At 37.7% G+C, this 24,548-nt stretch overlaps 1 pseudogene; it reads right to left on the reverse strand.

Moving 5' to 3' along the window:
- Positions 1-10,390: 10,390 nt before the first annotated feature.
- On the reverse strand, positions 10,391-11,948 carry LOC487683 (annotated as a pseudogene).
- Positions 11,949-24,548: the final 12,600 nt, after the last annotated feature.

Here is a 24,548-nt window from a genome sequence, read left to right on the forward strand (position 1 = left end):
CTGGCCCCAATATTGCCTAGACAATCGGTCCCAATGGTCTCCAGAGGAAACTTTTGATTACCAACTTCTTATGGATCTTGATCATCTTTCAGGCACCAAGGCAAACGGCACGAGGTTCCTTATATACAAGCTTCCTGGGATCGGCGCTCCCACCCCTCCTTCTGCTCCCAATGTTCCACCCCCCAGGTCCTTTTGGTGTGGGCGCCGCTCCCTCCCTTCCACCTGTTCCCTCAGCTCCAAAAGCCCCCCAAACCTTTCCCCCTTCTCCTCCCTTGGAGTCTCCTGAGACTTTGGCCTGTCCACCTACTAGGGGACGCTAGGCTTCCCTCCTCCCTATCCGAAACCCCCTGCCCCCTCCTTCTCCTCCTGCCTCCCAACCACACACCTGTTTACCCGTTTCTGACCCCCAGCCTTCACCCCCTACCTCCCTCTGATCTCCATGTGCCCCAGATCCCGCAGGGTCTCCTCCTCCCCTGACCTGGTCTGCCCCCTGCAAGAGGTGGCAGGAGCTGAAGGGGTTGTTGGGGTCCCTGCTCCATTCTTGCTCCAGGACCTTTCCCAAGTTAAGCGGCTGGGCTCTTACTCTGCTAACCCGGGAAACCATACCGAGGAATTCCAACATTTGGCGCAGGCCTGTGGCTTGACTTAGCATGATTTGCACGTTATCCAGACCACCACCGTCACCCTGTCACCCTGTCACCCCGGAGGAGAGGGAGCGAACTCAGGCTGCTGCTGCCGCCGCTGGGCCTGCGCGGCCGTGCGGGTCGGGGCTCGGGCAGTTCCCGCCGTGGATCCCGGGCGGGATTATCAGACTGGCCAGGGGGGCCGCTGGCGCCGGGACCACATGGCCATTGTCATCGCTGCCATGCGGGCGGCCTCCAACAGGGCCGTCAACTATGACAAACTCTGGCGAATCCTTCCAACCCCAGGCGAAAACCCTGCAGTTTTCCTTAATAGGCCGACTGAGCCCTTAACCCAGCACCCTCCCCTGCACCTGCCTCCGCAGCCGGGGCCGCCGTCCTGGCAGCCCGTCTATCTCTCGGTCCTCCCGATACCCGATACCCGTAAAGCATTAAAGAAGGCCAGGGAGGGTCCTCCAACTCCCACTCTCTGGTGAGAATCTCATTCAAGGTCTTTAACGCCGAGAGGAAGCGGCTGAACCTAGGAGGCAGGCAGACTCCGGCGGAAGGTCCAACTCCAGAGCCCACCGTGGCGGCAGCCCTGCGGCCGGCTCCGGGGCCACGGAGGGGGAACGAGCTGCAGCCCGCCTGGGCCTTGCTTCAAACGCGGAACCGAGGGACGCTGGGCCCACCGATGTCCCAGCCCAAGGAGTCCACGCGGCCATGCCCTCAGCGTCGAATGATGCGCCTCTGGAAACCCAATTGCTCGGCTCTCAGAGGATCCTCGCGGATCTCCACGCGGAGGAAACCCTGAGCCCGTAAGTGCAGCCCTTCCAGCTACTCGGAGTGGACGAGGCCCGACGGCGCCGGACTCGGACACCCCCCGACCCAGGCTGAGCCCGGGGTCCTGCCCCAGGCGGCGGGTGAGTCCTGTCGGACACGGAGGCGACCCACTGTGTTCTGCCTTCCTACTCGGGGCCAGTTCCCGTCTCCAGTAGCGGGGGTGGGAATTGCTGGCACCTCCTCTATTGCAGGGACCACCCCACTCCTCTCTTGCAGCCTGGATGGGCCCCCCTCTCACATTCCTTCCTTGTAATTCCTCCTGCCCAGCTCCTCTCCTCGGCCGGGATATCCTGCACAAACTCAAGGCCACCGTTCATCTTTCTCCCTCACCTCCTGCAAGGCTACAATTGGAGTCAGCTGGGGTTGGTCCACCTGGGGACGGAGACTTTAAGGAATATCCTCAAGCAGCTGCCCAAACTCCTTTTGTTTTAGGAAAATTCCCTGTCTTATCAGGCCCGACGTGGGCTGCCTGTTCCCCCTTGTTGGCGGGAAGACTTGGCGTCTGCTCCCCTGTCGGAGCTGATGAGCTCTAGAACCGGGAGATGTTCTCTGCCTTCTGGCAGCACCTCCCCTCTTCTGCCTCCCCCTCCTCCTGTTTCGGCAGTGCCCTGGGTAAGGCCTGCAGAGCTCGCTTCTAGGCTATCCCCGGTGCCCCAAGTGAAGCAGTTCCTTCTCCCCTCACCATCCAGGAGCAAGAAGACCACAAATTACTTAACGCTGCCCACTCCAGGTTCCTCCACCAGTGTCTCGGGTAAAAATTGACACTGAGGAGCAAATTGGTTGACTTTCTAGGTGGGACATAAATAGGTACTAAATTTATTGGTTTAACTAAGATAGGTCTTGAAAATTATCACTACTAAGCCTGAAACTTTTGTTCTATTGAGGTTTACTGAAGGTCATATAAACTCTGTTATCTCTTTGCAATTTGTTAGTTAAAAAAAAAAAAAATGGCTAAAATGATGGTTAATTGTTTCCAAGTTTTCATAGGTAATTGTTAAAATACCTTTCAAAGTCTTTGGTAACCTGAAACCTTAAAGTTATGCCTGGATGATAAATGGGATTGAATTCATTGGACATCTAGGTCTTTTCCAAAAAGGAAAAAGTGCTGAAGTGTTAATTAATGGACATTACTTTGTGCTTTTAACTTCTGAAGGATATTCGAATCTTTTGGTGAGCATTCTTTGTACTTAACTGTTTCATAAATTTGCCATAGAAAGAATTGTTTTCTCTTTGCCTGCCCAAAAAAAAAAAAAAAAAAAAAAAAAAAAAGTTTCTATTGTTTTGCCTTTATAGGTCTTTAATCCTATATAGGTGTTTTAAAACTTTCTTAAGATTTTAACAAACTTATACAAACCACCCTAAGTAACCAAACTCACACATACGTGCACAGGAACTACTCCAAACCCACCTACAGACTAACCCAACTCAGGACCAGGACCCCTTCTCCTGGGTAAAACTTATACAACAAGGCACTTCTCTCGCCAGCCTTTCCGGCATGGGCAATCTGTCCCACTGTTTTATCTGTGCCACCTTGGGCAAATCCCCCCTGGTGGCTATTCCCTTCCCTAATGTATTTAACTGCTCCAACCCCACACCCACACCTCTGGGACATTCTCCCTCTCTCAGCAACATTCCCTCATTCACAGACCCTCTCAACCACCAATTCCCTTTCTGTTATTCTATCCCCTAATCTTCCCTCTGCAAGGCCATCCTGTCAAGGCCTTAGCTCTCATCACGCTCCTAACAGCAGTTTCTTTTGGTGCAATGGCACCCTATCTAAATCTCTCAATACCTCTGCCTCCCTCCTCTGTCTTCCTGTCTCCCTAGTTCCACGAATAACTATCTATAGTCAGGCAGAAAGAGCCCTCCTTACCGGCCCTCCCCTAGAAAAACAACAAAGGGCAATCTTTCCCACTAGTTGTCGGTGTCTCCCTGTCCTCAACCCTGGTGGCCACAGGGTTGGGTACGGGGGGCCTTAATTCACTCTGTAGATTCCACCAGGGGCCTATCTGAGAGGTTTCAAATGGCCATCCAGGCCTCAGCAGAGTCTCTGGCTTCCCTACAAGGCCAAATAACCTTGGTGGCCCAGGTGGCTCTTCAGAACCGACGTGCCTTGGACCTCCTTACAGCAGAAAAAGGAGGAATTTGCATGTTCCTCAACGAAGAGTGCTGCGAAACAGGTGTAGTTGAGATACCCTTGCCAAAGTTCGAACAAATTCGCGAAATGTGTCAGGAGTCAGTCAACCAACTTCTTTTACACCCCTAAGTTCACCTGCCCACCTCTGACATGCCCCACGACGCCCCTATATCAGCAGGAAGCAGCCAGATCTGAATCGTGGCTCCATTAAAACAAAATAAAAATATCAGAATGTTGGGTTGGCAAGACTGGTGACCTCAAAATAGCCGACCCAAGGCCAGAAACCTCCCAATAACGATGCCTTGCCGCCCCACCCCCATCTCCCTGCCAAAAACTCTTTATAGATCCCCCTGATGTTTGTCTGGGTGCCACTGACTTCCCTGACTTGTGCCTCCTCTCTGAGTCAGGGAACCTCGCCCGGAGGGCTCCCCATTAGAGCACTCTCCAACCTGGCTCTGCTATCTTTAATTTTGTCCTCCGATCATTAAAAAGAAAACCTAACACATTTTTTACTTTTTTCCATCACTTGTGAAAGAACTGATATTCAGACAAGGCACCCTAGTTTGGTATCTAGCCAAGTTGAGTATTCTTTCTAGTTTGGTGAAAGTTTTTACATATTTCAAATTTACCTTTGATTTCCAGTGTCCATAGTTCTAACTCTGATTTTTTTTTTAAGATTTATTTATTTATTCATGATAGACAGAGAGAGAGAGAGAGAGAGGCAGAGACACAGGCAGAGGGAGAAGCAGGCTCCATCCTGGGAGCCCGATGTGGGACTCGATCCCGGGACCCCAGGATTGCACCCTGGGCCAAAGGCAGGTGCTAAACCACTGAGCCATCCAGGGATCCCCCTCTAACTCTGTTCTTAAGGAGAGATCAAGTTCTCATCAAAAAGTTATCACTAATTCATCCGGGATTTTTGAGAGAATGTTTTTTGTTGTTGTTTTGAGACAGCAAATTGCTGACAATTACATAATTTCCACAAAAATATAGAAGACTGAATAGTAGTTTAAATCGTTCCAGATGTTTAATATAACATTTCTACACAGGACAGTGGCCCCTCTTGTAGTCCAATTATTAAAATCTAGGTTTTGAATAAAACCAAATCTCTTTGTGTTTTTTTTTAAGACTTTATTTATTTATTCATAGAGACAGAGAGAGAGAGAGAGAGAGGCAGAGAGAGAAGCAGGCTCCATGCAGGGAGCCTGATGTGGGACTCCATCCAAGGTCTCCAGGATCATGCCCTGGGCTGCAGGCGGCGCTAAACCGCTGCGCCACAGGGGCTGCCCCAACCAAATCTCTTTGATAGTAAACAATTTATTTCCTCTCTCCTTCCCTCCCTTTCTTCCTTCTTTTTTCTTTCTCTTTCCCTTTTTTTCATGCAGAATTAAAGTAGATCAATTTGTAATAAACATACAAAGGTGGTCACCATATTCCATTATTTGATGAGACAAAAATATAATCATGACTAACTGAATAAAATTTGTCACAACTATAGGGTAAGATGAATTATATCAACTCTGGATTGTTGATATAATTGTTTACCAAAACCCCCAAGAACATAAGACATACCCTGATTCATCGTGCTAAGAATTTAATGTAGACTGACATTCTTTTTTAGTGAGAAATACTAAATCTCGACAGACAGCTTTGCCCAGACATCTTCAAAAGAAATTGAATACCAGGAGTATGCAACATGAAAAACGTGTAATATATTCTAATAAAATAGAGTTCCAAACCATGAAGAAGCACGTTATTCTAAAATTATCTGTATTGTGCAACTAAAGTTTGACTCTCCCTTAATCTAGGACAAAGTATTTTCAGAAAATACTCACAGACAATCCAAGAACCAAAACTTAATTAGAATTACAGTCCATGATGGGAGAACGAGAGGAATGGCATACTCACCAACTCATTGCATTTGTGATCATGTGAGAGAACTATTTTTTTTTTTTTTTTTAATTCAACAAGCAAGAAGGAAGTCCTCTCAGGGATTATTCTAAGACTCATTCTGAAACTCAGAATTACACTGTTGCTTTAGTCTCCATCTCTAGGAAATAATGAGATAAAAGCCCATATTTGCCATTCTATAGGTTATGTGTCAGTGGAGTAATTGATGAGAGTATAATTCAACTTGCCCTATAGTTGTGACAAATTCTATTCAGTTGGTCATGATTATGTTTTTGTCTCATCAAATAATGGAATATGGTGACCATCTTTGTATGTTTATTACAAATTGATCTACTTTAATTCTGCATGAAAAAAAGGGGAAAGAGAAAGAAAAAGTAAGGAAGAAAGGGAGGGGAGGAGGGAGGAAATAGCATTGTTTACTATCAAAGAGATTTGGTTTTATTCAAATCCTAGACTTTAATAATTGGACTACAAGAGGAGCCACTGTCCTGTGTGAAAATGTTATATTAAACACCTGGAATGATTTAAATTACTACACTAATATGTGCTGATGTCACTTAAAGTTTCACTCCCTGTTATGTATTAAAGGTTTGTGTCTCCCCAAAATTCATATGTTGAAACCCTAACCTTCACTGTTGCTGTATTGGGTGATGGAATCTCTAAGGAAGTAATCGGGTTAAATAAAATCACAATGTGGGGAATGCACCTCAGAGGATTAATGTCCTTATAGAGAGACACCAGAAAGCATGCTCTCTTTCTCCATCCCTACACACCTAGGAAAGACAATGTGAGGGCAAATCAGTCATCTGCAAACCAGAAAGAGAGTCTTAACCAGAAGCCAAACCCTGCTGGAACTTTCAACTTTCGCTTTCCAGCCACTAGAACTGTAAGAAAAAATTTTTTTTCGTATCTTTAAGCTGCTTAGTCTGTGGCATTTCATGTGCAGTCCAAGCCTGCTAATTCATTCGCTGTACTCCAGACACACAACTCCAAGAACTCCTTCAGTCTTTAGGTTTGCTCTGCCCTAGTATCTTTCCTGACCGATTCTTGTTACTAATCAACATAGCCCTTTACCTCACATCATGAACAGTTTTATTCTATGTCTTCAGTTGTCCAGATATCTGCTGCTGACACTGTGACCTGTTATATCCAAAAGGGGAAATATGAAACTGGGGACTGACTGGTTATAGAGCAAAAAATTCCTGTCCAACAAAGACGGCTTCGGGGAGCAGTGACTAGAGATAAGGAATAGAGCCCTTTCATTCTAAAAAGCAGTAGGCAAAAGGAAGGGCTGAGAAAGGGCTAATTTCTTATATATATATACATACAGTATATGTAAAAGTATGAATCTTACTGTTTTTTTAACTTGTTTTGTGCATGTTTTCTGTCCTGTAATGAATCTGATGGCATTTAGTAGCAGAATTCAGCTATCCCTTTTGCCTTGTGAGCAATGAAGCCCTGAAGAAAGCAAATCTATTTTAATTCTGAATATCAGGTGCTATTTAAAACATCAGTAGACTTTGATAGTTTTTATTTTAAGGAACTCTGAATTCTGACCCAATTCTGTCACTAAGTTGTATGTTTCATATGTTTGCTGTATATTTGCAATTTTACATATTTTGAGATTGTCTCTGTTTTCTTTAGCTCCTTTAACATATTTATTATATTACAAATTTAAGTTGTTGTCGTCTAAACTAGACTATTAACTAGATTCTTCTTTAACAGATCTCGGAGAAACATAAAATGACATTGATAATTTCAGTGATGTTGTTTTCCTTTGAAATTTAATGAATAGTTGAATGACATATGAAAGGAGAAGATATACAATGTGTAGGTTTTATAAAGTGGAAAAATACAACAGAGATTTCTACTTCATTTTGCTAACTCTGACGTTAGCAGCAGCCACTCCTCTATTTGTCTATAAATGTATAAGTGACGTGTGCCTGGACATTATAAACCTTTAATATAAAAAATCACATTTCAAATTAGTTTGCATGGCTACTTTTAAAATTCAAACTACTTTTCACAGTTAAAAACCAAACAAACAAAAAGAATAACTTACAGATCTAGCCTGTCTCAACAATAAGGTAAATCCATCTGGTTGAAGAAACTATAAAGGCTTTCCTCAGGACCAAAAGAGTTTGCTAAATTTAAGATTTAGGAAAGCAGAGAATGCACTATTGTAATTCTGTAAGAGAAATCTGCAAGAGAAAGAGACTGCTGTGTGTTCTCGGAATCCTAGTTTACAACTTCCTGTTCCTTCAAAGATCGGTTGGAAAAAAACTGAAGATGTGGCCAAATTAATTTTAGAAATTTACTTTTTAACAATTTTTTATTGTATTGTTTTATAAATGAGGCATAACTCAAGGGCAGATTAATGACTAAAATGCATTTTGATTTAACTATCTTCTCTGATAGTGTCCTTGAGTTTGCTTTTTGAATCACTCTTACCAAGGAAAGTTATACAGATAATAAAACAATAGGAATCTATACTGGGTAGTTTTATCAAATTCACAATCAACTTAGAATTTTAAGTCTGAAAGGACTGTAAATGTGCCCCCCCCCCCCCATTTTACATAGTATTTCAAGGGATAAAGGTACTTGTTAAACTAAATTTATTTACCTTAGTCTGTGATACTTTGCATCATACTGAATCCTAGTTTATATCACATTTTAGAAAAGGATACCTATGGGTTAATCTTGTTTAATGGCTATAAGACCTGAGGATACAAGGAAACTAAAATTATCATCTATCTGACATTAGTAAAGGTGAAAGAAAGGCATTTACTCTCAAATGTACTCACTGAAGAAAATGCCCAGGACTGTTTTTGTTTCCTAGTCCTGAAACGTCCACATATATCTTTGTAGAGCTGTTCATGATGATCTTTATAAAAAATTATAAAGGTTTAATTTTTTTCCAGTGTGCAGCAGATGACAAGAAACTAACCAATTCCCACTGATCCTCTTAAATTCCCTTGGGTACATATCATATTATTTTCTGTTGTTTCTGCTTTGCTGAAGACTTAAAACCCTTCATTAATGTTTCAGACCATTTTTCATCACATTTTTTGCCAACAGGTAAAATGGAAAAGGAGACATACCATGCAATTATTAAAATGGTTCTTGCCAGTTTTCTATGTCTTGAACTGCAAATCCTCTGGATTTCCACTAATATTTCAAGTTTTTTTCTTTTGTTTTTAATTTCTCTAAAACTTTATTCAAAGTTATTTACCTCACTGTTAATAAGGTGTACAGTTAATGCTCTGTGCCAATATTATGAGGCTTGCCCATTGCCAGCAACGGACTTTGAGAAAAACCCATTTCCTGACACCCAAAAGTTAAATTACTCTCTTCAAAACATACTAAACTCCCAATACTTGTGAAAGTATTACATGCACCATTTTCCCATTAGTCTTTAAATGTGAACTTACATTATTAATCTACATCAGTGGATGTTAAAGTCATTTTAACAAATTGTACAAATCAAAATACCACTAGTTAATATTAGACAAGAGTATTTTACACACATTACATTACATATTACCTTGCAATTTGAAACATTACAGTTCATGCTTGTGTAAGTTTATTTTAGATAACTGAAACTTCACAGAATTTAACAGCAAATAAAGTTTAAAAAATTTAGTTCTGTACATTCGTTCCAACTATCTCTATTTTACAGTCTATAAGGCTCATGTCATACATAGTTCAGCACCAAAAATATCTACAAAACTATCTAACCAGTCTTCTTATTCATTTCATGTTGTTGTTGTTGTTTTAAGGTGAAAGTCTGAAAAAATTCTTTATAAATCCTACTCCCAGACCTTTAAATGGAATACTTTTTTTGGCTAGTCATACTATATAAAACTTGGGTTGTCCTTTTATTTATTTTCATTGAATAGATACCAGAAAAAGGGAAAAGAAAGGAAAAGAACACTTACATCCTGAATTTAGGCTGTCAGTCTGTAAGTTGAATTTGTAACACTGAAGTATCACAGGTAACCTAATAATGCCCTGTGCCCCATCCTTCTATTTTGTTTTAAATTTTTAAAAGACAGCCAGAAAAATGTTTTATTTATTCTTTAAAATAAGGCGCAAAGAAAGATTGCAACAACTTCCTCATACACCTCTCTATTACCATCTCCACCTTGAATCAATGATTCCGAAGCAGACCCAGAGCTACGTCCATAGTTTCCCAGTGTACCATGTTGTCTATACCAGACATCTATCTGCTCAATGCTAGCATCTCTCTGTTCAGAGGTCATTATAATAACTCGCAACTGCTGGCCTGGATTTAAAGCAACATTCCAGTTTCCAGAACCATTCCGACTTTTCTCCCTCTTTAGGATTTATGAATTATAGAAAAAGAATGTATTTGTCTTGCCATTTCTAAACAGGGTTTGTGCATACCACATTTTAAGACTACATTCCCTAAACTAGAACCTTTTTTTTTTTTCAAAAATCACAGGTACTTTCAGTAAGCTTGGTTCAAAGTACAAAAGTCTTACGTGTTTAAAAAAATTAAAATTGGAGACTAGTACCTCGGCTTTCTTTACCTGAAGCACACGATTCATGATACCACATTTAAAAACTAAGCTTCATGCATACAAATGGCCAGAGAGGTATGAAGTTTACAGAGCCCTTTAACATTATTCCTGTAGATTAAGCACTGGATGGACCACAATAGGAAGCATGTGAGCAAATTGAGCAAAGAGACTCCCCCAAGAATACGATAGTTTTCCAGACTTCATGTCAGTCACATAAAAAGTTACACAACATGTAATCCTTTAAAATTGTCCCCAGACATCCCATTCCCAGAACTGTTCCTATACAGACCCTCCACCCCAACCCGCACTGAAGTCTTCCACCTCATAGAAGTATCTTAATGCTCCCTGTTACTAATGACAGCTGCTTGGGGTTCTGCTGCTGTGGCAGGGAGTCTTGGCACTTTCTTAGCAGGACTTGGAATATGCTCAGTGACTGCACTTGAATGTATGAGTCCTACTCCTTCACCCAGAGTATCGTCGCTGGGGGAGGGCTCTGGGCATAGGTCCTCCTGTGCTTCTCATCCACTCTGACGAGGTACCAGGTCCCTTCGAAGAGGGAATCTACTGAGCTCTGAGGAATATAGTTCATCAAGTGATGAGTGTGCTCTCTGAGCTTCATGTTTTCATCAAAGACATCTGGTTCCACATAAGTTCTTGAGTCAAGTCTTGATTTGAGGTCACATAAACTTGCTGTTATTTTATCAAGACCAGACCCTGGTGTGGCATCTTGCATAACTCCAAGGGAGTACAGGGTGGCAGCCAAACCAGAACCATAAGAGAACACACCAATCCTCTTTCCTGCCAGCTGTTGAGGTGAGTACTGTGCTAGAACAGAAGCGAGGGAGCCATAAACAGACGATGTGTACATATTTCCATTTTGATTTGACACAAGCAAAGATGCCTTTGTTTTCTGATTAGAGTTCAGCACTAGCCTTCATAAATGCCTTTTCCACATCTCTATCAAACTAAGTATCTTCTAATTTAACATCCCCAAAGGCTTCCAGGCCATTATAGATACTATTTTTATCTCTGTTCTGGTCATTAAGGATGTCATTCAGCAAAATCTGAGCTAGAGACTTCTGAACCAGCTTACAGTAGGGTGAGTGGAAGATCATGAAACCAAAATCATTCAAGGTAAAGTCTTTATCATTTCCCTGTTTCTGCCACTGGGCTCGGATCTTTTTGTGATAGACAGAATAGTAGCGGTCTAGTGCACCGAAGTACCACTGTATGGAGAGTTTCCCATCTACTATAGGATATTCCGAAAGCATGTCAGGCTTGTAAAAGTCATAGGCATGTTACATATGTGTCCCACGAAGTCCTTGGTCAAGAATTAAAGGCGCATTTGCCCCAATTAGCAGAGCAGCAGATCTCACTTCACCTGTAGGTCTAGAATTTCCTGTGGCATATACAGCAATATCTCCCGCAACTACCAGGGCATACTGTCCATCCCAGGAGCTGGACTCAATCCAATTAACCCCATTGAAGACAGCAGCTGTGCTTCCATAGCATGCATTAGTTGTATCTATTCCTTCTATATCTGTGTTCCCAGACTCCTCAAAGAGCTACATCAAATTAGTCTTCACGGATTTTGATTTGTCGATGATTGTCTCTGTTCCAACTTCTAAATGCCCAATGCAATCATACAAAATGCTATCTCTCCATAAGATTCTGAACCACAGTCAGGCAAAGAGAGTTGCTATCTTCTCTATCTGTGCAGAAGCCCATCTTGGCTTGGCCCATGCCAATAATATACTTTCCAGCATCTACACCATCATATTTTTCCAACTCTGCTTGATCAACAAATTGAGAAGGAAAAGAGATCTCAAGGGCAGCAATTCCCACATCTTTTGGCCAGCAGGCTTCTGCATTCAAAGGAAGTGGCCCAGGCATGGTGAGAGAGCCAAAGATACCCAGGCGGTGGCCGTGGAAAGGGAGTGAGCCACGAAAGGGAAGTACCTCATGTTTTTTTCTTTAGAGAATCTCACTCCCTTCTTAATTGGGATGAAGACTTGAATATAGACAGCATTTTGACAACTGAGATAAAATTGGTCTTGTCAGTGTCACAACTGACATACGTTTGGCCTTCTGAAACCATACAAATCTATTATGGAAATTAAAGAAGATTTTACCTTAATTATAGGATAATTTTCAAATGAAAGCAAATGGAAATTGAAGTCAATAGGTGTATGAAGTTCTACAAATAATACTTTATAAGGGAAAAATCAGTACTATCAATTTGTTTTTTTTTTTTTTTAGTACTATCAATTTGAAAAAAAAATAAAATTAGCAAATACCTTGTGTTTCATGGAAAGTTATACTAAAAGAAATAACACGAGTTAATAACTTTTGAGTATTTTATTCTAGATAGCCAACATATTTTTAAAGTAATATTCGTTATAATAAACTTCCTTCAATGGGTTAAGTTAGGCTATACAATTTTTTTTTTTTTTTTTTTTGAGTACAAGTGAATTTTTAAATATGTCTCTGGTACTTTGCTTTGGGCTTTCTTCTGAAAGAAAACTAAGCAGAAATTTCCTGAAGAGGTTTATAGTGAATTGAAAGAATGGAAGTCACACTGAATAAAGCTAATGCAAACAAAACTTTGATTCGCTATTTAAAGCTTCATGGATTCTAACCTTTTAAACTTGTATTTTGCGAGCACACAAATGACCTTTAAACTAAGTGGTACCGTCTGTTGTTACATTCGTTGTAGTTTGATCCTGGTGCTGGGTGTTGGATTTCTTTTTTTTTTCTTGACATATCCTTAGAAATGCTTCTGTGTTCCAATAAATGGTGATAGTTAAATAGCATCAAAGGAAAAAGAAAACTCTGTCAGAAGAAAATTTTCTGTCTATGCACATCTTAATTTAAGCAGAAAATTGAAAGAATTGTCCAGTGACACAGTAACAAATTTATGTTCTACAATTTTCAGGAATAGGTTCAACTCATCCCATTTGGCTACTTAGCATAGAAGTTAAGGTGGCAAGATCTAAATTCTAAGACTGTGTACCTCTTTCCGAACATGTAGCCTTGGAAATTTTAATTAGCCTCTGAGTTATCCTTCCGTAATTTAGAAAATGAGGGCAAGACTAAACATTCCTTAGAGGGTTTTGTTGAGGATAAAATAATACAGTGTTTGTAAACCAATTATTTTGTTGCATGGTTCATGTTCAACTATTGCCAACTATTATAACTTTGATAATATTGAAAATCATTTCCATTCAACAATCCAGTTAATGGCTACAAACAACATGGATTTCCTGGTGCTTCTATTGATAGATTTCTTTTCTTTTTATTATTTTTTTCTTTTCTCCTGCCATAGTATGATTATTCATAAGAAGAGACTGAGCTCTTGATCTCTGCTTTCTAGTTTATATAGGGCAGGAAACTTCTCAGAAACTTTTATCGTTACTACATTTCCCATATTTCTAGAAGCTCACTTGATCCCCAACAAAGTATTTTTACTATTTTTTTCTTTTTTACTGACATCCTGGGATGGTTGTACTATTGAGACTCCTTACTCAGAAATAAAAACTATTTTAGAAGAAGCATTATATAAGATGTATCATTATATTATATAGTTTATTTGTATTCAATGCTCTTGAAACATAGCTCCTACATAGTGTAGCTCATGAATCTCTGAAATTTCAGAGAAATGATATGTAAGCATTCACACCTCTCACTGATCAATTATCTATCCACAATCATAACATTTACATGAGATTATCAATTATTATATATTTTAATCATATATCTTATAAAGATACTCCATAAAACTATATATAAATACATATACATATATATGCATAGACATAGTCTATATGTGTATATATGCACATATGTATTTATATGTGTTGTGCCCAAGATTATGTATCTGAGAAACCACCAAGGAGCCAACACCGATGCAAGCGCACGAGAGTTTATTTGGAAGCTCGAGCTTGGGTCCAAGTATACCTGACACAGCGGAGCAGGGACTTGGACCCCGAAGTGGGTTATAGCTGGGTTTTTTATGGGCTGGTTTAGGGGATTTTCAGAAGGGGTGGAGGAATTTCTCAAGTTCTGTTTACATTCTTATATGGGACTTTCAAGGGCATTGAGCTCTGTTCTCATTCTAATATTGGGCTTTCTGATACAGGATTCTCTGCTGAGGGCAATTCTGAACTCTGTTGCCTTTCTGATATGGGATTCTCTGCCGAGGACATTCTGCAGTTTTTTCTGTAAAGTTCAGCTCTTATTCACAGGGGCCTAAGATGGCTGTACTTGTGCTAATGCTAAACTTGAGGTGGAATGGCCTTAATTTTTTTCAGCCTCCACAATATGCTGCAGTAATGTTTTGAATGAATGTTCTTAAAAGTCTCAGAATTCAAACCATCAACTGTGAGTAGCCCATATTGGACACCCATGGCTATATTTAGGGATTGGTAGAAGTAAATTTTCTGAAAAGAACTGTTTATTTTAGTAATGTAAGTAATACTTATCATATTATGAATCCTAGGACAATGATAGTTGGTGTCATGGATCTGTACTTTACTGTCACCAGGGAATTTGAAAAAGTATGGAACCAGGCAAAGCATGCAAGGTAGAGGGACTAGTTATAGATGAGAAGTCTGTTCAGATGCTGCTGCTCACAAATGACTAGAGAGGAAATTCACATGGAAAAGAACAAACATGTATTTGGGAAGTGTTGCAAGAGGGGGTCAGGAGAACTGAAAATCAAACAGGTAAACATTAACAAGCAAAACCTGAGAATTCATGGAGGGAATTTTAAGTATCAATCGTATATAAATATTGAATAGAGAAACAAAGTTCATAAACATAATTGTTGCATAGGCTTGAGAATATAGGTCCTAATACTGATGTATTATGTACTATGTCTTGTATCTGTGATGGCCACTGGAGGCAGGAAGTTCCAAATAAAAAGATACTAATTTTAACTGAAAATAAATAAGCATATTAGTGTGTTTACCTTCTGGATAAAGTTACAGCTTCTTTTTGTGACTCACATATTTTTACAGGGAGAAAAGATCATGGGCTAGAAGTTGACAGGAAGCCACAGCGCATCTATTTCTATGAGATCTATTTCTCATGGGCATGTTTAAGACTTGTAGAAGATACTAGACAAGGTTGTGAAGTAAGGGGTTAGGATAAGACCAAATTATACACTTGATGAGAAACAGGAAGGACTACAGAAGCTTTTCAATAGAGATCCAGTATTTCCCACATACAAATTTACTGAAAAGGCAAAGTAGCTTAAGGCTGTTGTATAACCAAAGCTATTTGTTTCTTCAGGAGTTATTTGAACTATAGTAGGTGTAAAACTCCAAAGTTCATTAGAGAGTTTGTTCTCAAAGGAAAGGAGAAAAAGTAAGATTGTGTCAAAGTTACAGATAACACAGCATTTATTTATAAAGCATATTTAATATTATACTGGGCCTAAGTGGAAGAAAATATTAGCAAGAATGTGTACAGAATATTAACTGAACTCTTTTAGTAAGAGTCATTATAATTACTTTAAAATATTCTGTTCATTATGAAATATTTTGAGAAAAAAATTTATAGATCAAGAATTGAAATAATCCTGAATGGTGATTTAATGATTTTAATAAACTGTTTTTTGCAGGTAGAAAAATACGGATTAATGGAGATTAAAAGTTTAAAGGGATGTTAATGCTCATGAATCCAATCTTATCCCAAGTTTTCTCAGCATCAGCATCACTTGGAAACTTAATAGAAGTGCAAATTCTCAAAGCTCTCCCTACATTTAGTACACTCAGGTTGGGTCTCAGCAATCTTGTGTTTTATCAAACCCTCCAGGTCCTTCTTAAACATGCTACATTTGCAGAACCACTAATGTACTATTATACTTGAATTAGGATTGCCTGAAGGAAACCAAATAAGCAAAACCAACAGCAACAACAATGAAAAACAGGTTACTACTTCAATTAGATTTTTAGAACAATAACAAATTTTTAGTATAATCATGCCCTACATGGTACATTATTTGTTATTGTTCGTTAGTTGTTTATCTGAAGTTCAAATTTGTTTCTTTTATCTAACAATTCTATCTTGAATGGACAAGACTAGAGATAGATTGGTCAAGGTAACCCTTTTATTTTATTTATATTTTATTTTATTTTATTTTATTTTATTTTATTTTAGATTTATTTATTTATTTACTTATGAGAGAGAGAGAGAGAGAGAGAGAGAGGCAGAGACACAGGAAGAGGGAGAAGCAGGTTCCATGCCGGGAACCCGACATGGGATTCGATCCTGGGACTCCAGGATTGTGCACTGGGCCAAAGGCAGGAGCCAAACCGCTGAGCCACCCAGGCACCCCCACCCTTTTATTTTAAACATGGAAATAATCATGAGACTCCTAGGTGGCTCAGTGGTTGAGCGTCTCCTTCTGCTCAGGGTGTGATCCTGGAATCCTGGGATCAATTCCCATATCAGGCTCCCAGTGAGGGGCCTGCTTTTCTCTCTGCCTGTGTCTTGGCCTCTCTCTCTGTGTCTCTCATGATTAAATAAATAAAATCTTAAAAAAACAAAACATGGAAATAACCAGATTTAAGAAGATAGAATAAATGATCATGTTCCAAAGTTGATTTATTTCAAAAGATAGTCTGTGTGCCAATATGGTGAATTTTTAGAGCTCCATGCTCCTTTCACAATTTCCTCCTGATATACCCTAAACTCAGTGGAATGTTGTCTTAGTCTTCTAGTGCTGCCATTATAAAATACCATGGGCAAGGTGGCTTAAAGAATAGAAATTTATTTTCTCACAATTCTGGAAACTGAAAGGCTGAGATCAGGATGCTAACATATAGATAGAACATATCATGTTCTAGTGATAGCTTTCTTCTTGGCTTGCAGAAGCCCTCCTTCTTGCTGTGTTCTCATATGCCAGAGAGAACAACTCTCTAGGATCTCTTCTTATAGGGGCACTAATCCTCTCATGAGGGTTCCTCATGACCTCATCTATACCAAAAGCCCCATCTTCAAATGCCATCTAAACAGAGTTAGAATTCAACATATGAATTTGGGGGGGGACACAATTCAGTTCATAGCAAGTTATATGTCTTATAAATGTAAAACAAAAAAAAGGCCCAAGAAAACATATTTTGAAATTTAATACAAAGATGAATGCTGAAATACCTACTAAAATCTAGTATTTCTGAGCAAAGTTCTGGAATGTTTTTGGTCTGAACTACCCACATTCATGTATGTATGTATGTATGTATGTACATATGTATGTATTTATTTATGATTTTATTTTTCCACAAGACAGGCAGAGACATAGGCAGAGAGAGAAGCAGGCTCCCTGCTGGGAGCCTAATGTGGGACTCCCGGGATCAGGACTGGAGCTGAAGGCAGAAGCCCAACCTCTGAGCCACCCAGGTGCCCACATTCATGAAGTTCTAAGCAGTGCAACAATCAATGAAGCCACATAATCCAGAGTATAAACTGAGTCTGCCCATATTGTGTAATATCCACCAAAGTGCATATTTACTAGAAAGGATTAAATTTTTATTAAGTTAATAGACCTTATTCTTTTGAGCAGTTTCAGGTTTGCAAAAAATACAGTGTTCAATATACCTCCTCACTCATCCTCCATTTCTTTTATTATTAACATCTTTTATTAATCTGCTTGTTTGCTGCAATCAATGAGTCAATACTGATACATTATTAACTAAAGTCCCTTGTTTACATTAACTCTTTACATAAGATACTTTGCATTTTATATCCTGTGGGTTTTGGCAAATGTATAATGCCACGTATCTACCATTACAGTATCACACATAGTAACTTCATTGCCCTAAATGCCCCTGTGCTCAAGGATTCATTTCTAAACCAGATGTTTTCATTGATTGCAAAGTGAAATCTCTACTGCAGATATCTAAAAGGAATTATTTGAATGAAGGAAGAGAAACATCTTTCATTCTTATTCTCACAGAAGCAATTACTGTGGTTGTACATTTGTGTTTGCATTCTTTTTTCTTCTTTTTGTTTCCAGAAAGTTAGAAGGACTAAATGGTATGGCCTTTATTCATATCCCAATATTCACTTAGCATACTGCCAACTAAAATTAAAGAATTCGCTAATTAACCAATTAATTTAACAGAAAATAAGAATAATTTTAAAAGACCCAAAGAAAATCAGAATCTTCTTCCTTGAGTCTTTAGGCAGCACTAAGTGACATAGAGGGGATATTTATGCTACCTTCCTAATAGCAAAGCAATCTTTTTTATTTGCTGTATTCAAGCACTAGCATCTGTTGGTTACACATCAGCTAAATTTCATGTTGTTAATAGTCTGTTCAAAACAGCCACTTCAAAGATTTCTTTCTGTAGCTGTGTTTGATATTGGTATTTGTTCTTAGTCCTTTGTGGGGTACATTAATTGGATCATTTTGCACTAATCGAAACTGTTTGGCAAACAGTTACTTTGGCAATTTGGAATAGAGTTTCTATTTTTGTCTTGCATGCAGGCTCTATTTGGATCAGAGTAGATACAAGAAAACTGATGGATATGCATTTTCTTCTTACCAGTTCCTAGTATTTTAGCCTCATGTTTAATTATGTTCAATCTGCATACCTTTATAAATAATAGGAGATTTTAGTTGCAAAACCCTTTTTAATTACTATACCTTTCTAGTTCAGCTGGCTGGAAACTATACCTATTTGGGTCACTATATTTCCCCCTGTGATTATTTAATTCTAACAAAAAAAAATGCCATTTTTTTTTGTTTAACAAAAAAACATTGTCAAGTAAAACTGAGCTAACAGTATGAGACACTCATTACTTTTCAAACATTGAAATCTAACATATATTTTCCTAGAAAACTTTGACCTGAGATTTGGATGTAGAGCATTCTAGTTAAGCTACAAAATGATATTCAGTAAACAATCTATGGACATTCAACAAGGAAGACGTGTGTAAGAATACAATATTAAATATTGCAAAATTTAACACCATAAAAAAATCTTGAGTTATTTTTAGGTGAGTCCATTGTGAAATTTGAGAGTCAAGGATGTTAGCAATGAAGGGAAGGTTCTGGTTTTAATATTTTTTAAATGACACTCTCTTAAATCACATTAGTTTTTACTTACCAGTATACAGTAAATACAATATTATTTTACTTGGAAAATTGGGATAACATTTGACAAAATTGACAGCCAAAATTTGCCCTTGCCAGTTATGTGAGATCTTTCATTTAGATTTTAGATTTACCTTTATGTTGAATATCTCTATTTATCACCAGTGTTCTCATGTCTCCTGACTAATTTAATCAATGTTAAATGCTTAAAATACACAGTTTATTTTTTCAAATAACCAATCAGTTTGGTTGATATGTTGAGTCTGCTGTCTTCTCTCTTGAAGCACAGAAATTATATACTTCTATACCATTAATTATCATAGTCTAATCCAGAAATGGACCTTTATGGCAGTACTGTCTTCAACTTTTCCTCTCAATGTAATTTTTTTTTTTAAATCTAGGTTTGATTTTTTTTTTTATTTCAAATTCTAATTTGTTTCTGTTTTCTTTTGGAAGGTAACTCATTCCAAATTCTTTTTTGAGAAAAAAAGAAGAAAGTAGATGATCCTCTTCTTTAAAACTGCATGTCCTAAATGTAGTCAATAGAACAGTAGCCACATGGTCAAATATATTATGGAAACCCTTCATGTATTTTTACTCTTTTCCTTGTTAATTGTTAACACAGTTAAAGGTTCTGATGAAAATGCAAAAAAAAATCATGATTAGTACATAATTGACTAAATATATTTATTTTCCACATTCTTCCCTTCCATCTTTTTAAAGAGATCTGCTAATTATTACATAGTATCCATTGGAACATACTACTCTAAATATTGCCAGAGTAGAGTAGAAAGGACACAGAGCTCTGCTTTTATTTATTTATTTTTTAAGATTTTATTTATTTATTCATGAGAGACTTGGGGGCGGGGTGGGCAGAGACACAGGCAGAGGGAGAAGCAGGCTACTTACAAGGAGTCCATGTGGGACTCGATCCCAGGTCTCCAGGATCATGCTCTGGGCTGAAGGCAGATGCTTAACTGCTGAGCCACCCAGGCATCCCTAGGGTTTTGCTTTTAAACCAGATGATGATGTTCTTAAATCTTTAAACTACTAAACTGGTATGAAACATTCTTTCATCCTCCTTAGGATGTCTCACAAAATCAAAGTATGTCTACAGGCTTTATAGGTAACCAATCTTAAAAAATACTGAATAAATCCAACAAGGTCTTTGAGACAACCACTCCCCACCTACTCTGAAATTTACATGAATACTTATATGTTGCTTTTATAAGGATGAAAGCAGTTTTCCTAAAGTGCTTGATATTGAAAATGGAACAATACAAAACAAAAGAAAAATATGAGAGCAAAATCATATATTTGCAAATATTGACACAAACACTTCTACTAGAAGGTACAAAAGATGAATATGCCCAATTCCCCAAAAAGTGTGAACTTCTTAATTAAAAATACTTGACTCAGGGGCACCTGAGTGGCTCAGTTAGTTGAGTATTGGACTCTTGATTTTGTTCAGATCATGATCTCAGGATCATGAGACAGAATCCTATGTTGGGCTCTGCACTCAGTGGGGAGTCTGCTTGAGATTCTCTCTTTCTCCCTTTGCCCCTTTCCTACACACACACACTCTCTCTCTCAAATAAATGAATAAGTTTTAAAAAGAAAAAGTATTTCACTCAGAATTAAGTGAATAAAAGCTAGAGAACGGAAAGGAGAAATGCTAACCACAAAATCCAACTCTACAACTTACAGTTGTGTATCCATTGGATAACTCCTTGACACCTCTAAGTTTCAATAATAAAATTGGACTACAAATAGAAATAAAATAATAAATTAATTTGGATTTTGGGTGAGATTGTTGAGATAAAATCCTAACACAATGCCAGGCATGTGATAAGCACACATTTTATTAGTTACCATCATGAAAACCTGATGTGCAACATGTCAACCATATAAAATTTTCTGTGCTCACAAAAAGACAAAGATATTCAAGACTTGGCCAGAAAGAAAAAAAAAATTGGAAGAGATGAATGATCTTCTCAAATATTTGAGCTCTTCTGAACATTTGCTATTTGCAGTTAGAGGCTTGGGTAAATTTTATAAGAAGTAATATGATTTGCCACAGCCTACAGTAGAAATAATTCTTAGGAATGGGAAGAAGGTGCACCAGTAGCATCTCTTTAGAATTAAAGTAACCTAAATCTAGGGTGGTCTTTGAGGTATGTATTAAGAGGAGATTATCAAGGGAAGTACAAAAAGTCAGCTGTTGATTTCATTTCTATACTCTACCTATGAGCTATGGAGGTCACTTTGAGACTAAACTGTGTTTGTAATTAATGTCCTCCAAACAGAAATAAGAAGTTATGGATGCCTATAACTAGCGTTTTCTGTGTTCACACAGGATGTGTGGAAGCTTGAGACCCATCATTCTTAACTGTCTTTTACCTGAGTTAAAGTGTCATAAAATAGAATGGAGAAAAAAAAAAAAAAGGATCTCTAACTACAAAGAGTAATGTATTAATAGATTATAAATTATAAGAATTATGAATACACTATACTCATATATTGCTACTTGGAAGGTGGTCAAGAGTAGTTTGGAAAAGTATTCTACCATTAATGAGAGAAGATAGAAGGGTTGTGGGAGAAGATAATCTGTATTTTTCCTTTCTAGTTTTAAGAGTCTATAACTCTGGAGTGCTTGGGTGGCACGGTTGGTTAAGCATCTGACTCTTCGTTTCTGCTCACATCAGCCCCACATCAAGCTATGTGCTCAGCGTGGAGTCTGCTTAAGAGTCTCTCTCTTTCTCCCTCTGCCCCTTCCGCTTATGCCCTCTCTCTAAAATAATAAAATAATAAATCTTAAAAAAAAAAAAAAAGAGTCTATGACTCTGTTCTAACCTGATGAAGTGACCAGAAGATGCTGAGTGATTGAGCTCAGGATCATAAACTAGGGCGTTAAACTCTGAGGAAAGATGATCTGAAATGACTTCACTGAAAATAATAACCTGTGTCTAAGAATGTCAACAATGAATTAATAAAATTTCTTTTAAGAAAAATTTGTCAAAAATCTGTCATACTGATACAAAACTTTAAACAGATGTGAAAGAATACAAAGTGAAAAATTCACTTGAATATATGAATGCTAAAAAATTCTTTAAGTGTGGAGTTTTTGAAATCACACTACTTTATATCCTAAGCAGACATTGCACTTCCATGGTTGCCTTTCTATTTATTCTAAGGAACCGATGGTCTCCGTGGAGGACTCTGCCATTTCACTCTTTTATGTTGCTCTGGTCTATTGTCCTTATGTGATGTCATGATTTAAAATGGTGTTCATCAAGAAAATCTCTTTTCTCAAAAACAGTTTATTGAGGACTTGTTTGTTCATTACCTTTACTGCTGACCCAACAAAACAACGAATTGAACATTTTGACTTTTCACTTTTCAAGCAAATACTTGACATCATATTGGTAAAGTTTTAATCCTTTTGAATTAGTTTTCTTATCTTTAAGATTGCTGTTACTTGTATGCCTTTTGGAAAGGTTCTAAGTAATAACAAAAATATCTCTTACTGAAGTTTGTGGAACAAGGAAGCATACAGAAGATACTATTAATGACTTTTTTATTAATCCGTATACTTCCGTGAGGAGTATATCCTTGATATGCAGGTGAAAGAGGATTATATAGCAAGCAGTGATCCAGAGTGTTTCAATATAGCTTATGGAACTATAGCAAGAGTTTCTATTCTGATTAGGTTTACTGTTTGCTGAGAGTTGCTCTTGTTAGAAATAATCCCACAAACAGATTTAAGAATTCTTTTTTAGGAAAAATATAAATATAAACTATAAGTAAAAATAAAGTAGTTCTCACTATGAGCCTATGAAGCCAAATAAGGTGAATCAACATCCATGTAATAAGCTAGCCCTTAATAGGGCCACAATTGGAAAAATAAGATACAAATAATTTAAACCTTTGAGTGATTATTTTTAATTTTATGTTTGTATTATGTATATTGGAAAAATATTTTAGGCATCTATATTCTCTAATGTAAAATTAATGTTTGCTATCAGATATTTGCAGTTGTCTTTTAAAGACAATTTTTCATCCATGTATTTATTTTTCTCTCTCTTTTCTTTTTTTTTCATAAACAATGTGTATAGCATTACAAGAATTTTGTGATCAGCATAAAAATGTGATATTTACTCTCAAGGTGCTTAATATTTGCTGAAAGATAAATTTGAACTCTGAAATGTTTAAAATCAAGGAAATGATTGTGTTCACAGTGCCTGACCTGTATATAAATAGGTATCAGGTTAAACAACATGCCATAAGCAGTTATTGGGTTTATAAAATATATCAATATTCTTTGTTAAGTAACCTTACTTAAAATAGAAATGATACTAGAATAATATTTTTAGCAAATAATAAGTTTTAAATTATTCCATTGTTTCATTTGATATTAATGAACAATACTGTGAGGTATCTCATTCAAATTTAAAACTAGAAAATTATTTTAGTTTTTTATTAAAGTATAATTAATATATATTGTATTAATTTCAAGTGTACAACATATTTCAATAATTCTATGTATTACTCAGTGTTCACCATGACGTTTGGTAGCTATCTGTCACCATACAATTTTATTACAGTATTATTGACTATGTTCTCTATGCTGATTTTCATCTCTATGATTTATTTTATAACAGAAAGTTTGTACCTCTTGATCCTCTTGATTTATTTCACTCAGTACCCCTACCCACTGCCACCCTGGCAACCACCAGTTTGTCCTCTGTATTTGAAAGTCTATTTTTTGGTTTGTCTGTTTCTCTGTTGCTCATTTGTTTTTTTTTTTTTTTTTTTTTTTAGATTCCATATGTAAGTAAAACATATGGTATTTGTCTTTCTGACTGACTTATTTCAATTAGCATTGATACCCTCTAGGTCAATCCATGTTGTAGCAAATGGCAATATCTCATTCTTTTTATGCCAGAGTAATATTCCATTGTGTATACATACCCCACCTTCTTTATCCATTTATATGTAGATGAACACTTGAGCTACTTCAGTGTCTTGGCTGTTGTAAAAAAAAAAAAAAAGTGCTGCAATAAACCTGGGTACATATATTTTTTCTAATTGGTGTTTTAGTTTTCTTTGGGTAGAGACCCTGCAGCAAAATTACTGAATCATATGTTACTTCTATTTTTAATTATTTGAAGAGTTTCCATAATGTTTTCCACAGTGGCTGTAGAAATTTACATTCCCACCAATAGTATACAGGGAAGAAAATGAATTTTCTCCACATCCTCATCAATACTCATTATTTCTTGCCATTTTGATTCTAGCCTTCTGACAAGGTGGAAGGTGATAATTTTAAATCATTTTAAGAGAATTTAAGTAGTTTGCCAAAATTCACACAGGTAATAAATACTCTACTTATT

This window comes from Canis lupus, chromosome 31, assembly GCF_011100685.1.
Source record: "Canis lupus familiaris isolate Mischka breed German Shepherd chromosome 31, alternate assembly UU_Cfam_GSD_1.0, whole genome shotgun sequence".
Lineage (NCBI taxonomy): Eukaryota > Metazoa > Chordata > Mammalia > Carnivora > Canidae > Canis > Canis lupus.